Source organism: Diachasma alloeum, unplaced genomic scaffold (assembly GCF_001412515.2).
Source record: "Diachasma alloeum isolate Michigan unplaced genomic scaffold, Dall2.0 Dall_scaffold_00410, whole genome shotgun sequence".
Classification (NCBI taxonomy): domain Eukaryota; kingdom Metazoa; phylum Arthropoda; class Insecta; order Hymenoptera; family Braconidae; genus Diachasma; species Diachasma alloeum.
Window position 1 is genome coordinate 12,397 of NW_021680549.1, and position 21,793 is coordinate 34,189.

At 39.6% G+C, this 21,793-nt stretch overlaps 1 pseudogene; it reads left to right on the top strand.

Annotated features, from left to right (window-relative positions):
• Positions 1–7,148: 7,148 nt before the first annotated feature.
• On the top strand, positions 7,149–15,022 carry LOC107042068 (annotated as a pseudogene).
• Positions 15,023–21,793: the final 6,771 nt, after the last annotated feature.

Sequence of the window (21,793 nt, forward strand, 5' to 3'; positions counted from 1 at the left end):
TCGCAGAGCCTCTCACAATTACTATTAGTGTGGCAAGGAATATACAAAAGTGAGCAGTTATGGAAGTTCCATTGTATTGTGAGACAGTTCAATGGGTTAAGGAACTTCCGCAGTAAATTTTAGGGCATTGGACTGGGGAAAATATCAAATGTTCCGACACTTCATTCTTTGAAAAAAAAATGAAACGACGAAAAATTCACGGGTGTATTGGAATTTCGAATATGATTAATCAATTCCAAATTATTGTTATTCCGAAATATTACCTATCCAAATGTTTAACAAATGAAAATTTTCATGAGATTTGACAACCACGCATTTTTGTTCGATGCAGTTGGTATCCTTGTGTCTCGATAAAATTGCATACCGTACTATAGAATCTATGGTATATGCCTTGGCGGAGTTATCACGATGGCCTCCGCCGCGCGCATTCTGACCTCCCTCAATGTTGTCATATGTAGTCATTAAATAGTTTCCTCTAACGTAACTAAAATCCCGAACTATGCCATACATTTTCCATAATTACAAATAATCACTGTGATGACAGTTAGTGAAATTGTGGGGATATATTCCTGAAATATATACGGTTCTATTCGTGAAGCATTTGGATTTTTATTCCATTATCGAATATGTTTTTGTGATTTTTGAAAAAGTGGGGCCATAAGACTCTGTGTTGATGACATATTTTTCAAATTTTCTCCTCAATTTACGTGGTTCAGCGTTTTGGGACTTCGGGAGAACTTTTGTAATTACTCAAAGACTATATTTTCAAAATTTAAGCTCGGCAGTCCTTTTCATGCTACTCTCATATACCTACTGCGAAAGTTCCTTAAGTAGAAATTCTAGTGAAACCCAAATCCGCGCTTAAGGGGTTAGTCTGGCTGAAACCATCTAAAAGTTTCTGATTTTTTTTCTAAATAACGATACATTGGTTTGTTCTGAAAATCAATGAATTTATTCATGAGTAGGCAATTTATATGCACAAAAAAAAGAGTAGTAAAATTTCAATATTTATAAGCTTAGTAACGATTATTTTCCCACGTCATTGTTGAACTCCTGGTCAAGATAGCTCCGTAAATAATCATCTGAAACAAAAAATTGAACGTATTTATATTCGTCATTAATGAATTGAAGCTAAGAACCAAGGAAAAAAAATAATTTCAAAATTCACAAAATGGCGGCACTTGGCTGTTTTGACCCTATTTTTCGAACGTATTTCCCTTGAAAAAATAGTTTTTTTTTCATCGAACAATATGAGAGAACATTCAGCGCCTGGAGATGTCTTTGATCAAGGTGTGGATCAAGTTTCAAAAGAATCGGTTAAAAATTGACTGAGATATGGTGACCACCAACTGTAAAAATGCAGTAACGAAAAAAACGCGTTCAAAGTTTCCGTACCGGCGCAACCGTACGCGCATCGACCCCAACAGCGTTCTGAGCAAATCGAGTTTACTCTTCACTTGACTTTTCGAGGAATATCTCTGAATCTGAAAAAGATAGCGAAATTTTTGTAGAACCTTCTTTTGTAGTTATCATTTCACTCTACAGAGGGGGTCTACAGAAAAATTCCGCTAGCTGTCATGGATTCCGAGATATTCGTCAGAAACTCAGCTGAAAGATGACTCGACTTGTTTACTTTTCACTTTCTAGGAATGGGAAAATATTGAAACACAACGAGGTAATAATGAAAATGGACGTTTTTTGCAATCATCATTAGCCAAAAACTTCCGGATGTTTTTTTTAATGTGCTCTAGTACCAAAAATCGGAGTTTTTAATGTGATAACATTTTTCGTCGAGACTTACCTTTAGTTAGCTATACCAGCACCATAATATTGCTGCTCTTCCCCTTCAAATTCAATTTCTTCAAGTCTATCAAACGTCAATTGATGACCGTTTATCTGCGATGTCGAAAAGATCCTGGTCTTTATCACGAGCAAACTGCAATGATTTTACGCCGACCATTAATCCCAGGTCATTGAAACATTATAGAGGCGGATGATATCCCTCGTTGAAAATGCAGGCTGCTAAGTACGCAGCAATTTTAACTATTTTTGGACCACAATAAAATTTCGTTTTCTTCGGAGCAAATTGCCAGATCAGAGAATTTAACTTTCATTATTGCTTTGCGTATGACCTCTTAAACACCTGGTTAGTAAGTCACTTGAAGATAAATCTGTATAAATTGGACGAAGCACCTCTTGCACTTTTTTATCGAGTGGAGGATCATGATTGAACTCAGTCAGGGTTCCCAGAGCTTCTGCACGGCGCCATTTACACCAACTTGTCTCACCAGGTGGACAATTTTGATGCTGAGGATGTTCATTGGTTGAGCATTTGTGGAAAAAAGTGGCCCATACTGCTCGTTGCATATCTTCTACCGAATTGAAATACCTTCTTATTGACAAACCATAAAATATGGTTAATTCTTTGATCAGTTTCGAGTTCTCGTGCCCATTCTCTTCTCAACATGTCCAACACATTCTAGTTTCTCCACAATTACGTCGGGACCATACGGTTTTAATTGTGAAACACTTTTAAAAACTTTCGTGTCTCCATCTCCAATATACTTCACATATTTCGCACCGTGCATTTTCTCAGAACGTAAAAGCATCTCATTTATTGCATCTACTTCCATCTTTCCCGCACTACCGACATGGTTAACAGTATATTGTTCGTTGTGTTTCTCGGCCTAATCCAAATACTTTTTCGTATCTTTTTTTCCTTTCCACCGCTCACAAGCTTTGCAATAGCTGGACTTCACAATGAGATCTATCATTTTATTGCTATGTTTTCCGATCCATGCTGCTACTCTAATGAGTAATGAAAATCCTGAAATTTTCCATGATCCATTACCAGACACAGTAAATTCCGAATCGTGAGTCCCAGCTGCTACACATTTTCCATTCTCTTCTTTTGCTGCCTTCTCCACAGCACTGTCAAATACTTTTTTGGTAGTGCACTCAATATTATTCACTATGTTATAATACGTACTTTTGCAAAATCCAAGGTAAAGACCCATCAAACCGCAAAACATATTCACCTTTTCTAAGCCTAATTCCAACAAACGCATCACAAAAATAATTCTAATATTAATTTCAAATTGTTTCTTCACTAACGGACCTGACGCAATTTTTCGTTGACCACATTAACAATTCACCACTATTTGAAATCCCAAACCCTGTTCATCGTCGGCATCTAATTTCGGAATACCGCGACAAGTTCCACAGACAACAATTCCGCTCAGTAATGTGAAAACAGAGGAAAAATCGGTAATTCTATAGTTATGCACAGGATTAATTTTGATGGAGTCATAATCTCCATCTTTGAACTTTTCACCTGATGTACTACTATTAGCTGATTCAATACTCGTATTAACAGTTTTAAAGGAATGATACGTTCGCTTTTTGTACATGCCCGCCAATTACTAACTCGACTCCCCTTGCGAATACCAGGTTTCATTTTAAAAAGTTGTTTTGCTCTCCACTAAGTACTAGACGCGACTGAGGCTCGGAAACTTCTGACATCAAAATTTCCGTCAATTTTACCTACAAGTGCAATTCATTTCGGCGCATCATTTCGTATATAAGGCCATTAAAAATCCATGGGTTTTTTTTACTTGCGTGGTTGGCCAGTTTCGCCTTTGGCTCGGATGCCAACCTCACGCAAGTAAAAAATGCCATGGGACTCGCCCTGAAATATGCAATTCTATGCACAAACTGTTGGAAAGTCAATATGTAAAACGTCAATGAAAAAATAAAACCAAACCTCTTGAAATTTTGCATATATTTTCATAAACAATTTACACTCAGTATTGAATTTGAAAAAAAAAACAATTGAAATAAAAATGGACTATGAATAAAGTTGGCAATTATGGAAGGTGGATGTAGGCAAAACGGATCCCTAGGACAAAATGGACCACTGACAGAAAATTGGTAATTTTTGTCTTTGTTTCTTTCCTTCAATCCAGGAACACTGAATCTGTTGAATTAAAAGTGAGTTTCTTGGATCGTAATTGTCACAAGGGTTTTATAGACAAGAAGCGTCGTTGAACCGCAATTTATCAGATTTGCTAATTATCTCAAACCACAAATGACTTTGAAAAACCAATATTTCCTAGAAATCTGTACATCTAAAAGCAACACGGATATTTTTATATTTATTTCTTGTCTAAACAAGCAGCGCAAAAGAAGCCATTTGATGGATTACATATGACTGCTACCCTCCACATATTTTTTTCTCTTTGTTTCATTTCCACCAATTTCATTGGTAGTAAGCTTCCGAATGGTTCTCAATACTTGTTTTCAAAAAATAAAACCATATATTCACGTTATATGGCTTTCTCAGTTATCCTGATGTGAAAATGAAAGGTGAAATATAGATGTGTCCATATTTTTCCTCAAAAATGTTGGGTGAATTGTTCCTTCTCAAGAACTATCAAATATATCGACCTAAAATTTGATATAGGAATGTTCCTTGACAATCCTAACTAGAAGCCAACGTTTGAAAAGGTTTCCTTGACTTTTACCCATGTCACAGTGCGCAAAATTGAATTCAGACCAAAAAAATACAAAAACGACGATATCTGAAAAAATTTTAATGGAAGGTAGGGTGATCAGGCCAATTGCTGGACGGTTAAAGGAAATTCGAGTTTTGTGGTAGGATCTAAAATAAAAGAATTACCTAAACAAAGAATAATTAAATTGAGAAATAGTTGAATGTAGCCGAAACCCCCAATTTCTGGACGACTGGGTGATATTTTTTTTTATTTATTAAATGTTGATCAATAGAAGAAAATAATTGATCACATGATTATACACAAGGGATATTATGGAGAGGTGAAATAAGTAATACAATTTTCATTTTATTTGTGGAATATTCAATGCAAGTTGAAATCGTCCAGAAACTAACCCCCGTCCAGAAATTGACCTGTTTACCCTACCCATATTTTGTTGTATCTAGATAGATGACATCAAAATGCACATTTTGAGGAAAAAAAATGGAAAGTGGACCAGCAGTTTTTGAGATATTGAGCAAAAGGTTTTCACATTCGAAGTTGAATATCTCCGAAACTACTGGCCGATTTCCTTCATCCAGAATCCCAAACTTTGTTACCATAGAACCTAAAATCATACCAAGTTTCAACAGGGCAGACGTGTTTTAAAAACATCATTTCTTCACGTTTTGTGACACATTTAGGCATTTTCACCCAAAAGTTAAGAAATCTAAAAAAACCACGATTACAACGCTTCCATGCGGAAGTAACAACAAAAATTATAAATTTTCTGTCAGTGGTCCGTTTTGCCCTACCCTCTCCTATTTCACCTTTCAATAATATTACCCGTGTATAATCATGTAATTAATTATTTTTTCTATTAATCGACATTTACTAAATGTATAAAAATATGGTCCAGTCGTTCAGAAATTATGAGTTTCGGCTGCATTTAACTATTTCTCAAGTCAATTATTCTTAGTTTTGTTATTTTCACTTCAAATAATTTTTTTCTGCGAATTAAAAAATTCTTGGAGGTATGGAAGCCGCCATATCCCCATTTAAGTGATTCTTTTATTTTAGATCCTACCACGAAATTCGAATTCCCCTTAACCGTCCAGCAATTGGCCTGTTCACCCTACTAGAAAAAATATCATGTTTTTGTTTCAATCACTATCATAGTTCTCTACACTGAAAAGGACCGATTTCTTGTTGGAAATTTACCATGAATTGATCGAGTATGTATGTAATATTCTTTATTCATGAAATTATTTTTGTGATATTGTATGGATTTTTCTCCAAGTGTACTGTCGGAGTCAAAATTGTTTCTTGGCCGACACGCTACCGCATATCTCGATAGTGCGATTTGATGATGAACCATGAAGCGTCGGCATGGAACTAATCTTCCACATTAGTACCAATCTATTGGTTTATTTTCTTATCTTTGCGATTTTTTCGACCAGTCTAGTCATCTCGATAAATCATTGTTTTCCTTATCCATTTCTTTAAATCCACATAATCCAACTCCACACCCGTACATCAAGAACAGTCCTTGAAACCTTATCTTTCTTTCAAGTGCAATAACAAACCATTTTTTACGTAGTAAAATGGGCACAAGAATGGGTGAATATGAGGTCGACCTTGATTAACCTATTGAACAGCGTAAATCACGGAATATGTCGGTGTAAGAAGAGTAGGGAGGCCCTCAAAGTATCCACACTACCACAAAATGGTGAAAAGTCGGGTACTGTGAGGCTGTTCAAAGAGTTGAACATATAGTAGAACTGAGGAGATTGAGCCCCTCAGAGTTACCCCCATTTTCCCCAATCCCCACTCACATCCTTGTCTCCCACCTCTGAAAACCAAAGACACAATCTTCTCTATTTGACCGTATACCCCTCATCTGCGTTGTAGGAGTGAGGGACTTGGATCTACTTAGAAAATTCTCGAATGAAATAGGTGTAACCCTTGTTCAACGATGCGTCATCCGAACTGTCTCCAAGGAGTTCAAATGCGTGAATGCTTGACTCCATGAAAGCCAATCTGTCCATCGCATTTTGTGAGTTGAATCAAGTAGATTTTCCCGACATCATTTGCAGATATTTTTTGACTTTGATTGTGCAAAGAAAAGCTTTCATCTTATGCTTGTTTGAATCCTAATTGCGATCGACTACCAACTAATCTATTGCTCTAATTAGGATGGATTGCTATTGAATCACTGTCCAGCAGAATATATCTGCGCGAAAAAAAATGTTATAGTAAAAACAGACATGGATGATAGAATGCTGACATTAAGCTTTTGCAGAAGGTTACGATTAAGTTCTCGATAACTTTATAGGGAATACAGGCTTTTCTGTATTTAGAGCTGTGTTCCAAATTTACGCCTTCGCCTGGTAGCATTCCCCTATTTACCTAACGACATCAAATTATCTACAATGATTGCTTTTTAAATATATCCAGTTTGAAAAATTGGTTCTTATCATGATTAAGAAGGCAATAGATTAATCTTCGATAGATAGTGCATGTTGTAACAGTACATTGCATTGATAATGATCGCTAGTTCTCCATCTCTGTCAGGTGCATATATGTTCTCTGCATAAGATCGTTCTATAAAATCAATCCCACATTCATGCTCGTTTATCTATCAGTAGGAATCATTAAGTCAGCATCTCTCAACACATCAATATGGAGGTGTCACTTCTCGTAGTGGAACTTTTTTTCATCTGCGGGTAAGAAATTGAATGGTTGGTTTGTTCATAATCCTCTCTTTATGGGTAAGCACACCGAGAGAAAAATCTGAAGTTCGAATTATAATAAAAAAATAATTGAGGTATTTTAACGAACGATACGATTTTTTTTGTATGCGGCACATAACATTATAGTAATTTCACAAGCGTAATTTTTGCAAATCAAAATGCAGTTAAACTAACCAAAGTTCAAAAGTAACCACGACAAATCTATCGTGAGGAGAATTATAAAATAGTTGTAATGACTACATTCCATTGTAGTAATTACTTCTCCGGCCATAGTTATCGTAACCCATGAAAAATTGTTGAGGACTTTTTGACTATAATTCGATGGTGGTGGAATATAGTCAGAAGAATTATATTTTTCTCAGTGCGAACTACCAGAACAGGAGGGTGAAAACATTTATTCAACTGAAATCTCTGTGTTAGATTGAGATCATTGTACGAATATTACAATGAATCTCATCAAATTTAGGTATGTGTTTGCTCAAGAAGATGGCTACCTTGAATTTCCAAAAGGATTCTCAATAGGAGCTGCAACTGCAGCTTATCAAGTAGAAGGTGCATGGAACGTCAGCGATAAGTCGGAGAGCGTGTGGGATCATCGTTTCCATTCTAATAGATCGTTAGTTGTGAACGGTGATGATGGTGATATTGCATGCGATTCGTATCACAACTACAAGGAAGATGTACTATTAGCGAGAGCGATTGGTGTAAGTATGGACAATATGGCTACGATTTGATTCGACTGCTGGTAGCCCAGGCAATGAAGACTCTGAAACAGCCTGATATCCAAATTAAAATACCCATAATGAAACCTATACCAATAAATTCAGAAAATTATCCTGAATCACATATCAAAAAGTAGCGGCGATCGGAGTTTTGTTGATATTCTTAATTAACAAAAAACTGTTGCAAAAATTGAGGGACAGCGTCACACACACCGATAACTTTAGTTCAACACATCGGATTGGAAATATAAAAATACCAGTGTGTAGGGCAGAAAATACTCCACAAATCACAAGCGAACAGTCATGTTCTAGACTTGGAATCTGCTTTCCTGGAGGTATGTCGCTATATGGAAGAGAGTGATGATTCTCAATTCTCTCTGAAAGAATTGATGGATAAAATGGAAGGTTTCGAGATAGGAAAGGAGACCTTCAAACAGAAACACAATTAACACCGTTTTGTATATGGCTGCCAGAGAATGCCTACGAATTGATCAAAAAACAGGCTTTGTAACATTCGATCAGCCTCTGTATATCAAAGCGAGGGAACTTGCTGCCAACGACCGAGCTTTGCTTGTGGATATAATTATAAGGCTGGGAGGATTCCATTTGTTAATGTCATTCCTTGCAGCTATTGGGATAATTATGGATGGCAGTGGATTGAAAGAATTACTGGCCTTAGTTTATGCTATTATCACTGTTGGCCATATGCTCACTGGTCATGCCTTCAGTAGAGCAATCAGAGGTCACCTCATCGTCTACACTGCATTGGGCTTTCTCATCGCTCAGCATGCAAACATTGATGATCAGGAACGTTCTCATATCAAAGATCTGCTCAACGATTTCAACTTGCAACCACCTAGCCAGTCGGATATCAATGACGATGAAATTCTGATTAGAATCAAAACAAAGATGCAACAAGTCCTGGAGGATCTCACTAATGCTGGACGAACATCGAGATTGTGGTTGCAATACTTCCATTGCATTACTATTGTGATGCAGTTCATCGAATCAGAGCGTTTAGGCAACAGGGAACTTCATCTCCAATGTGTGCGGGACATGCTTCCTATTTTTCATGCAGCAGATCATCTCAACTATGCCAAAGCTGCTCAGATCTATCTGCAGGACATGTCAAAATTATCCAGCACAATGTCTCCTGATGAATTTGAGGGATTTACAACACAAGGATTCTTCACCGTACGACGAACTGATAAGAAGTGGTCTGGAATATGGAGCGATATGACCGTGGAACAGACACTCATGCGTACCATGAAAGTCTCTGGTGGTCTAACGCATGGTCATGGCGTGAACAACGAAGGAGCCGTAGCAAAGTGGTTTCTTACCATGCCAATAGCCTATGAAGTCATTGATGCATTCGAAACGTTTTGTGGAGTGAGAGCAGCCACGGTTGAGCAACACACTGACTGAAAACCCAGCAGAATCAAGAGAGACACTGAAGATTATTTAAAATTCGTGGAATGGCTCACTGCCCATAATCCCTTCGAGACCACTGAAAGTGAGAAACTCATGTCCATCGCAGATGGTTTATGCGCTGGACAAGCTGTCAATTGTGATCAGGCAATTGAAGTTGGGATGGAGGCAATGAAGGCCATGATTGGAGTAAATGCTGGCGATTTGAAGCTGAAACGTTCAACACGTGTAAAATCCATCGCAACTACAAAACGTGGAATAGTAATCAAAGATGAAGTTGTAGCTGTTGATACAACGCTTCTATTTCAGCGAATTGCGGCAGTCATAACCCACGACAGCCAGTTAGCTATTAGAGCTTTGAATCACGAGCTCGCTCCATTCCCTGCTTCATTATTTGATGGGAATGGCGTGATGAGGAAGCCTGACAAGGCAGCCCTCTACAAAGTATTCAAACCCGAACCCATGAAGGACCTACCTAAGTGTAAAGTTATCATCGATGGTGGATTTTTATTACATAAAGTAGTCTGGCAAGTGGGGGATACTTATGAAAAAATTCTTGCATCGTATAAAAATTACATCAAAAAAATTATGGATGTAAAAATGTGATAGTCGTTTTTGATGGCTATGAAGTAGCGGACGTGGGAGTTAAATCTGATGAGAGATTTAGGCGTTCTCAAGCCAACATGAGGATGGGGAGTGAAGTTGTATTCGAAAAAAATATGAGTGCTACCCTTAAACCAGACAAATTTTTAACCAACGACAAAAATAAGGATAGACTTGTGGTGACTGTGTCTCCACTACATCTCTGTCATTCAGACACGCACACACATACACACACTCAATTTTCCTCTTTAGACATTGGGCCAATTCCCCAATTTTCCTATCGAGACATTGGGCCAATTCCCACATTAAAAATCCATTTCCGTATCACAAACCTCATGACCCGTTTATTGCCATAATCCTCCATGCGTCCTAATCCCTCATCATCACCTGGTGTCCATAATCCCTCGTCCGCTTGACTGGCGCCCGTGACGTCACGACGGAAATTTCCCCGCCGGGACCCCCGAGCCAATCACAGCTCACCGGCGGGAACTTACAGCGCCGAACCAATCGGAAGCCAGGATTTTACTCATCCCTTCTCCAAATTTTCCACCAATCACATCCTTGCACTCTTCTTAAATACCGCACACTTTCCACACTCATCATCAGTCAATCATTCACTCGACATTCACCCATCGCTCAACCACTGGACAACACATCAACAGAGAGGACAAGTCTTCTTACGACTCACTCTCCACTCTTGTAAATATTAACGTTTAAAAACTCAAATATATTTCGCTCAACGTTGGATCTCTGGAGTTGTCATTTAATAACCTGCTCACCTCCACAGACTCATTGATTTTCTGACAATTCAACTTAGAAATGTCGAAATGACAGTCAAACAAGGGACTGAGGATGCTGATAGATTGATTGGAGTTACGGCCATTGAGCAGCTCAATGGTGACCAGGATGTTGTAGTTGTTGGCCAGGATGTGGACTTGATGGTACTCGTAATTGCTCTGACCCCAGTCGATCGGAAAATTTATTTCATGAAAGCCGGTAGTGGAAAGTATCCCAATGCAATGTACTCGACAGAGCAATATCAACATCTCAAAAATACTATACTCTTCATCCACGCCTTTACCGGGTGCGAAACAACGAGCGCCGTTTATAAGAGGGGGGAAAATCACATTCTTGAACAAGTTCAAGAAAATAACTAAATTAGTGAATGATGTAGCAGTCTTCAATGATCCGACCTCCACAAAAGATAATATCAAGCAAGCTGGTGAACGCCTGATGCTGGCTCTCTATAATGCTGGAAAAAACAAAACAACTATCAATAGTTATCGCTATGAACACTTCGTGTCATCTACTGCGCGTTCTAAAAGAGCTTTAAAACTGGAGCAGCTTCCACCAACAAGTGCATCCACGGAAGAACTCACATGGCGTGTCTATTTTCAAGTACAAAAGTGGCTGGGAAACGTTGCACTGTTCGTGCAAAGAAGACTGTTCTAATCGGTGTGGCTGCAGAAAAGCAGGACTGAAATGTTTCATTACCTGCTCAGGATCCCAAGGAAATTCATGTGCTAATTCCAGAGCCATTGACATGTCTTCTGACAGATCGGAAGATACCGAAGATTTTGACGATTTCTTAGAACAGTCATTGGACTTCCTGTACAGAGAACCTGTGGAGGACGATGGAGATGACTATGAGGGAGGCAACCAATCCACCGAAGTGTCAGGAAAGGAAGAATCGATGATGGTTGATGTAGACGATGATTCGGACTGCGACTGTCACGCAACAGCAAGTCAACGGCCACGTTTGGATTGAAAGAACCCGATGAAAAATGGTAAAGTATCCTAATCATTAATGCAGTTGATAATGTCTATATAATGTAAAGATGAATAATTTAATCAATTAGGTTTTCCTTTACAGGAATGACGAACGAGTTCCCAACGTGAACTTTTCTAACGAGATGATCATCCTACTAGAATTTCAATTATTATTAATACTTTCTACCATCGAATTATGTTACAATTCATGAATTATTTGTATTGTTCCTGATCTGTCGCATTATATGGATCATTTTTTTTTTAATCAACTGGAAGCTTTATGTACTTGTAGATTTTTACTGTAACTGTATTATTTCACCAGTCTTATAATTGTTCCAATAAATCATACGGTCGTCTATTTATACAATATGGACCATGAATACAATTTAATTATCCCTCAGTTATCTATTGGATTAATAAATCTAAGATTAATCATCGTAACTCTATATTGATAAATATAGACTTTCGGACATTGACAAACTCGTCGATTCGAATTACTTGCGCATGGCGCGCACTGGACAAGGCCGCGCGCGCAACATTGGGCGTGCCGTACGCTAGCAGCTAAAAAATATTGAAACATTAATTATAAATAAACTATAGGTCCTAGAACATGACTATTTGCTTGTGATTTGTGGAGTATTTTCTGCCCTACACACTGGTATTTTTATATTTCCAATCCAATGTGTTGAACTAAAGTTATCGGTGTTTGTGACGATGTCCCTCAATTTTTGCGACAGTTTTTTGTTAATTAAAAATATAAACAACTCTCCGATCGCCGCTACTTTTTGATATGTGATTCAGGATAATTTTCTGAATCTATTGGTATAGGTTTCATTATGGGTATTTTAAAGTAAATTGTAAAGCCTTCATTGCCTGGGCTATGGGCCACAGTTGCTTAACCAAGAAACGCTTACATGTTCGTATGAACTGGGCCGATGCTGCAGCCAATGATCTGCCTGATTTTCACGTATTCTTTTGCTGTCACTCATTTGGACCGATATACATAACTCCAATATGGTTAAGATGCACCAAAAGACAAAAAAGTAATGCTTCAAGTACTTTTCGCCGTAATATCAGTAGATATTCTACCTATTTCTAGTATTGTGATGGTGACAAATTTTGAAATTGCTGTGAGTAGCAAAGTGTATTATTTGATGAATTAATCTCTCAAGTTTTTACCTCTGAAGAAACAGGTAATGGATTCGCGCCGAAAATTCTAGCCCCTTGAGGTGGTAGTAGTAGAGACTTGATCCAAGTCTAATTGATTGATCCAACTCAAATAGACATTTGATTCAAGTCCAATTGATATTCGATCCAAGTCAGATAGAATTGAGTCGCAGAATTTGCCTGAATCAACTGGGACTTCATTTGAGCCATCAATGACAGCATAAAATTGAGTTGATTTCCCCACATGATTCTGTTGTACTCATGGAATCGGAAAGGTCGACTTGATTCAGGAAGTTTTTGTGCAGCATAGGTCCTTTTCATTTGAACCATAAAATAGACAAACTGTCATCCAGCATGGAAATTGTCATTAAGGTTATATAGGTTAATAATCAATCTTGACATTTGACCTTGTTTTGCAAAGAAGGCGAAATGTTCTTATATGTCTCATCTTTTTCTGAACGGAATGATTTTTATCACTTTCATTGGCTGTGAAGTGTTCGCTTTCAATGACATTTGACTTGTCAATGGATTTATACCTTTAATTCGATATACTATCTTCCGATTCCAGTTGAATCATTATCGATTTTCTATTTGTTGGTCAAGAGTTTTGCCGACTGGATCGCCAGACAAAATCAGCAATGATGGAATCCAGTATTATAAAAATCTTATTGATGAATTATTGAATAGTGGAATTGAACCTTTCGTTACCCTGCATCATTTTGACGATGTGCAATCTGTGTTTTATAAAACTGGCGGATGGGCTCATGAGTCGATGGTGGAATATTTTGCTGAATATGCTAGAGTTATATTCAGAGAACTCGGACCCAAAGTTAAATTCTGGGGTACGATCAATGAAGCCGATATTTACTGCAGGTTCTATGCTTACCTCAACGAAACTGCTCTAAATACAGGTATATATCTATAATAAGTACTCACTACTATCAGCAAAAAACGTGAGTACTTTCCAATTAGACCCAATACTCATTCGTTTTCTTGTTTGATTATTCATGGAAATAGCATACAGTGCTCGTTATCTTTGTGCACATAATATTCTGAAAGCCCATGCACGGGCATATCACATTTATGATAAAGAATTTCGACCGACTCAACATGGTCAAATTGGATTAGTCGTTAACAGTGGATATTACGTTCCCAAATCCGCGAACGATGTGGACAGTGCCGAGATTGCATTCGAATTTGAGGGGGGCTGGATGATGCATCCAGTATTCTCAAAAGATGGAGGATATCCACCAGCGATGAAGCAAAGGATTACAGAGAATAGTTTAGCAGAGGGATTGGCTCATTCAAGATTACCAGAATTCTCTCGTAAATGGATTGATTACATCAGGTAACTTTGAATAATTGATCCAAAATTTTAGTCCACTTAATACAATCAATTTGAAGATTGATCACGCTAATCTAATCTAGGAATTTTAAAACGTTGTCATACTGAAATCTAATGAGTGAAAAATACTGAGAATAAGCACTGCACTTTTCCAATTTTGTTTTTGAAATTCAGTACCTAGTTTTAAATTTCCAGTACGATTCCTTTAAAAACCATGAATCCTTTAAAATCAGTGACGTAGTTCAGGAAACTAGAAGCTTTCATTCTCCGTGAATGTGTATGATGCTATTTCAGGGGATCTTCTGACTATTTAGGTCTCAATCATTACAAAACTTCGTTGGTGGAATCAGTAGAAAAGATTGATCGAAGATGGTATGATGATTCATCTACAGTCGAGATCCTCAATGGCCAAAAACTGCGAGAGGATGGGCGGTAAGAAAATTCATTTATGATTTGTTATCTCAACGGTAAATTTCTTTTAGTAGTACATAGTATATTCAGATATGCCCTGAAAGCATTAGAAAGCTACTGAGAAAGATTCAAAGAACATTCGATAATCCAACGATTTATATGCTCGAAAATGGAATGAGGGAGTGCTCGGATTTCATTGATATCGAAAGGATCTCCTATTTATATTCATATATGAAGGAAGTTTTGTTGGCACTTCGCGATGGATGCAATATTAGAGCGTATACTGTTTGGAGTCTGTTAGGTAACTTCGAGTGGTACGAAGGATATACGTAAGTCATCATAAATGGTAGCGAAGTGAATCAAGTGCTCCAATTTAATTATCTTCGATACTTTCAGCCAATTTTTTGGACTTGGTTGAAAACTGTTATAAATGAGCGGAAATTGATACCGTACAATCATACCATGTTGGATATGCTGAAGTCAAAGTGATTATATTCTTCACGTATTGAGATACAATTTGATCATATTTCTTCTGAATATCAACCCAAATAGGAAGAGAATCACAGAAAAAAGGAGTATCGAACTCCCAGTAAAAACTTTGAATCTCAGAACTCTGTCGTATTGAAATGTGGCCAGCAAAAAATCATGTATATAACTGAAACTTATCTGAAGATGAAATTTCCTGAACAATCAAAGGGCAAAGTTTTCGTCTTCAGTCCTTTGGAAATATTAGGTGTGTGACTTAATTTTTATAGGTTTTTCAGTAAATTTATTTAATATAAAAAAATAGAGAACAACTAACTTAATCTTGGAAACATTATCCATCGTTTTCTATGACCTTGCGCCATCTCTCAGGTAACATTCGAATGCCGTCACGAAAGAAACTTGCAGGCTTCGAGGCGATAAAGTCACCGACGAGTTTACACACATCGTCCAGCGTTTTAAACTGTTTATCCACTAAGGCGTGCTGCATGGACCGGAACAAGTAATAGTCGGATGGGGCCAAGTCTGGTGAATATGCCGCGTGCGGGAGAACTTCCCATCTCAAGTTTAAGAGGGTCTTCTGAGTCGCGCGAGCAAGGTGAGGTCGAGCATTGTCATGCAGCAGTATGACTTGCCTGCTTCCTTGCCCAATAAATGGCCTTTTCCGATCAAGTTCTTTGCTCAGTTTGTTCAGTTGTCAGCTATAGCGTTCCGCAGTCACCGTCTGACCTATTTCCAGGAGTTCTTAATAAAACACACCCTTCATGTCCCACCAGATACACAGGAGAATCTTCTTTAAGTGGATGTTCTGTTTCGGCGTCGATGTACTGGATTTTCCGGGATCTCCCCACGACTTTTTACGTTTGGGATTCTCGTAAAAAATATACTTTTCATCACCCGTCACAATTCTCCACAAGACGTCCTTTTTTTGTTGCCGGGCAAGCAGTGAAAGGCACGTGTTCATAGGTTGACCTAGGTTATGTTCGGTCAACCCATGTGGGACCCACCTTCCAAGTATTTTGATTTTTCCCATTTGATGCAAGCGCTTAGAAATAGCTGTTGGGGTGACTCCTAACTGAGTTGCAAGCTCTTGTTGTGTTTGCGTTGAGTCTTCATCCAGTAGAGCTTGCAATTCCGCATCTGTAAACTTTCGAAGCTGTCCAGGACGCGGCTGGTCACTCAGATCGAAATCACCACTTGTAAAACGTTTATACCAATAATTACACGTTTTATAAGATACAACGTCGGCACCAAGAATACTACACTTTGATTCCCGTGCTTCAGAAGCATTTTTTCGTGATTGTAATTCCTATAAAATGCAGTGCCGAATGTGCTGTTTATCAGTTGCCATCGTAAACTCTGCTATTCTGAAAGGTTATGTAACTTACATAGACTTGTCGTTCCGTGTTCTGAAAGCTGTTGTCCGATCCTTTTAAAACCAGGAAAGACGGCGAATATATTTCTATTTTTAATGTAATTTTAAGCTCGAAGAAAAAATCTGTAAAAATTTAGTCACACACCTAATACGTCTAATATAAGTGTACTTGAATTATTGCATGATTTGTTGTATTTTAATCTAATGGTAGTTCGCATATTCTGAACCTTTCAGTTTTTAAAATGAATACCTTGCGGATCTCGAATCAAAAACATCCGGGTTCAGAACATTTCCATTCCAGAATTGATAATTTTTCTCATTTCAAAATTAATCTACATATATTGAAAGATTTGTAATTCACCTGATATTTTGACTCAATTAATGTTAAATTGATGTTCAATTCTTGAAAAATATTATTCCTTTCGAATGTTCTTTGTTCGGTTTTCCACCGAATAATGTACTCCTCACACATACGTACGCACACACACTCACTCTGCTCGCATGTGCGCATGGCCTACTCACAGTTGACCGATGTACTCGCCTCAGATGACCAGTGGCCTCTCGCCTCTGACACCTGAGGCGCCACTAGCTGGACAGGTACCCAGCGAACGCCCCCATTGAAATTGGGTCACGTTCACACTTCTGGATTTTCGTCACCTGCCACCTCGCGGCCTATAAATCTCTCTCATTTGCATATCTGCCTGCGTACTGTGTACATTGTGTTCCGCGAATATCGTAATATTTCAATTATTTTCGAGTTCTGCGTATTATTGCTCCGCGCTATTCAATTCTGTGAACAGCGTTAATAATATTTGTGACCCGCCCTAATATTCTTGACCTTCTCAATTAATTAAATCTAACACGTGTAATTTTTTGACTAAGATAATTAAACTGACTGAGTGTGACCAACGTGCACGTGTTTGATTATAGACCTTCTCACGCTCCCGCTAAAATACATTTACATCCCGCCCATCGTTAACTAGTTCCACAGATCTCAGACCCGGCATCGAACATTTTGGTCCTTCGAGCCAGATCTGTGGAATAGTTTTCAGTTTTTCGCGTTTTTTAAGTGGTTTTCGGGAGTGTTTGTGGACAGCGTGCATTTGGACAGTGGTGCCCAACGGCGGCTTCTCGACCTCGAGTTGGCGGGAAGCGGAGTTCGACTGCAAGTGGTGCTCAACCAGTTCTCTCGCAGCACTTCAGGGACCTGCAGTACCGATCAGGCGGGGAATTCAAATTGACCAGCGCTCTCTAAAGCGGTTTGTTGATTTCTTTTCCTTTATTGATTTTTTATTGGATTTCTCGTATCTGCAACCATCTGGACTTGCCTCGGAGATTGATTTTTTATAATTTCGAAATTATTCAGGACTATTTTGGGAATTTTATTATTTTTTAGTCCTACGTTTTTTGGGACCATCGATCCTGCGTCTTACAGTCTTCGGTTATTTTGAGCGGCTCTTTGCCGAACAACCGAGCTCAACTATTTGACTATTTACGCGGTTATTTTTTTGGGTTTTTGAGTTTTTTTTGGATTTCGTTTTGTTTTCTTTTGGCCCTCGCTGCACTTTTCTCGCTGAATACGACTTCTCTCGTCGCGGTTATCAATCTACAGATGTCGCGTGCGGTTCTCGTTGAGGAAACTCTCTCGAATACGAAACAAGCGGATGCGTCGCAGTTCGGGGTTTCCACACTTGAGTCAATGCTCGAAATGCTCCTGGCATATCGGGAGAAGTTCGAAATTGTTCACGACAAGCTCATAGCAAGTAGTGCTAAATTGGAAGGTCTTCTAGGAATTCCGTATTTTAAGACGCAAGTTTTCGATAAGACATTTGCGACTTTTCGCTCCGCTAAAGTGGCACTCGCTCAGCTAATGTATTTGAGAGGAGCTCCCACTCTAAACCAATCTAGGAGCGGCTCTAGCCCGGCGCTAACTCATCTCATGCAACTCGCAGAGCCTTACCGGAGATTGAATTGCCGAAGTTCTCTGGAATTTACAGAGAGTGGAGGCCATGGCGTGACTTATTCCACTCACTGGTCAGGAACAACCCTGACATTCCGGGGGTTGAGCGTATGCATTACCTACGTCTCTGTCTATCCGGTGAACGACTTAGACTGAATTCCAATTCCAAACGATGAAACTGAGTGATGTTTAGTGGATCAGCGAAGACTAGCTCAGGAAAATCGCTCAACGATATCCTCCACATAGGGGCTGAGCTTCAGCGGGACATCACTGATGTACTTCTCTGGAGTAGACAGCGTAAAGTCACCTTCATGACGGACATCACCAAGATGTTCCGTCAGATCACAGTACATGAAGATGACTGGCCCCTGCAGCAGATATTATGGACCAACTCACGTGGAGAAATCGCGACATATCAATTGACCACCGTTACGTATGGCACTAGATCAGCTCCATTCCTCGCGAATCGTGTTCTTCTTCAACTTGCTGAGGACGAAGAACACAGATTCCCATTGGCCGTCTCGCCCATCGTAAATGGAAGATATGTCGATGATATTTGTGGAGGTGTAGACTCTCATGACCAACTCATAGAAACCGCTCGTCAGGTTCCTGATCTCAGTGCTGCTGGAGGAATGCCTCTGGCAAAATGGCATAGTAATAGTCCAGCGCTACTCCAGTGGCTCGATCCCGATTGTACCTCCAATGACCAGCGAGTTTATGAGAATTCCGAGACCCGGATTCTTGGTTTATCGTGGCAGCCTAGCGATAATAATCGATAATTTCATCTTCAGATAATTTCGTCTTCTCAAGTCGGACCAGCGATTATTCGAAAGTCTCTAAGAGGAACATCTTCTCAGAGATCGCTCAGATCTATGACTCACTCGGATTTCTATCTCCTGTCGTGATCAGAGGAAAACTGCTCATGCAGGAGGCTTGGATTGGTAAGCTCGGATGGGATGAGGAAGTCCCAGAACAAGTAGCTCAGCGTTGGAAAAGTTTCCGTAGTGATCTCGCTAGGCTTTCGACGCTATCCGTGCCAAGATGGCTAGGCCTGCTCGAGAATTCATCGATCGAAATCCATGGATTCTCAGATGCTTCTACTCTCGCAATATCAGCCGTAGTCTATCTCAAAATCTTCAATGGAGAAGAAGAGCCTCGGATTACTTTGGTCTGGGTGAAGACAAAAGTAGCCCCTCTCAAACGGCTGATAATACCAAGACTAGAGCTCACAGCTGCTGTTCTTCTTGCCAAACTCGTGAAGTACGTCAAAGATCAACTTAATCTCTCCGAAGTTCCGACGTATTTATGGACCGACTCGTCAGTTTCGCTCATATGGATCAGCGCACACCCTTCCAGATGGAAGGAATTTGTTAGAGACCGTGTCCAGCTCATCCAGGAGATTATGAACGCGCAATGGAGACTCGTTCCTGGTAAGAAGAACCCCTCTGATTGTGCATCTCGTGGTCTAACCACAGCTCAGCTATGGTCGCATAAGCTTTGGAGGTCTATCGTGGCTCAAGAAAAGCTCATCGTCGTGGCCATCTCTACATGTCTCCCCAGCGGCATTGGCCGACCTGGAGGAGAAGCCGGGCGTCGTGTTCAACGTGAAAGTCCAGCGCCCAGAAATCTGGCATCTAGTCCATTGTTACTCCTTGCTCATCCAGCTGCTCAGAGTTACAACTATTCATCAGCGTTTTATTGCTCGGCTCAAGAAAGTTCCTGGGTCTTCGTTGAAAACACCGCTAAACCCTGGTGACGTCGAAGAAGCTCGGCTCTTCTGGATCAAGGCCAGTCAGTCAGCGCATTTTCCCACTGAGCTGACAACCTTGTCCAGAGGACAAAAACTTAGCATATCGCATCCTCTCACTCGACTGATAGCGTTTCTGGATCACCAGAGGGTTCTTCGTGTTGGCGGAAGGCTAGAGTTTGCTCAACTCGACAGCGAAAACAAGCATCCAGCCATTGTACAGAAGGAGTATCAGTTTGCCCAGCTTATTATTAAGGATGCTCATTTCAGAACTCTGTATGGAGGAATGCAGCTCACACTTCGCCGGTTCAGGCAATCCTACTCGATCCTCGGAGGAAGAGTTCCAGTTAGGTCGTTCATCTTGAGTTGTATTGGCTGTGTTAGACAGCGAGGAAACAGAGCTCAACAGCTAATGGGTCAGCTCCCCATTGCCCGTCTCACTCCTGACCGCGCGTTTCTCAACACTGGAGTTGATTACGCTGGATCAGTATCGCTTCGCTCATGAAAAGGACGTGGTCATAAATCCTACAAAGGATGGCTCGCAATCTTCGTTTGTATGGCTACATCCGCGGTTCATCTCTAAGTCGTCTCCGACTACACCTCTGACGGCTTCAAGACCGGCGTACCGTCGCCCATCTCCGAACTGGCTCTGCTCATCTCGATCAACGATATTTAAGATCTTCGCGTCCAACGTTCGCTCATCTCTACAACTGGAGTCATTTTTAACTTCATTCTCGACCAAACCTAGGCGAAGACTTACGAGCTTCGTCTTCGAACCTGGCCGTTGAGTGAAAGCGGGTCTGCTGAGGTTTGCGGAATTTACGCCTCCAACGATTTTGGTTGTACTCGCACCTTGGCCATCGCAGATGAACTCCAGTGGTGAAGTCGCTCTTCAAGAAACTATTATCCTGAGCTCGATTAATCTCTTTTTGTTCCAGACCTATTCAGTGACGTCAGCAGCTGCTTGATGGACAGGTGCCCAGTGAACGCCCCCATTCAAATTGGCTCACGTTCACACCTCTGGATTTTCGTCACCTGCCACCTCGTGGCCTATAAATCTCTCTCATTTGCATATTGGCCTTCTTACTATGTACATTGTGTTCCGCGAATATCTTAATATTTTAATATTTGAGTTCTGCGTATTATTGCTCCGCGCTATTCAATTCTGTGAACTGCGTTAATAATATTTGTGACCCGCGCTAATATTCTTGACCTTCTCAATTAATTAAATCTAACACGTGTAATTTTTTGACTTTGATAATTTTAGAGTTGCTACCTCCAACAAATATCGACTCCTTCCAGTTGACTGTAATAAAATTCACCGTTATTTTGTTCAAGTTTGGAAACAAAATTGGCGTCTATAGTTGTTGGTTTCAACTATATTTAAACGAATCAGCCAGTTTACCAAAAATCATAATATTTATTTGTACAACCGGTTGACTTACAAATAAATAAGAAGTAGTAATAAAATATATAATATAAATAATTATATTTCGTCAAGTGTGCAACACGTGTGGCTATAGCTGTGGTTGATCGTCA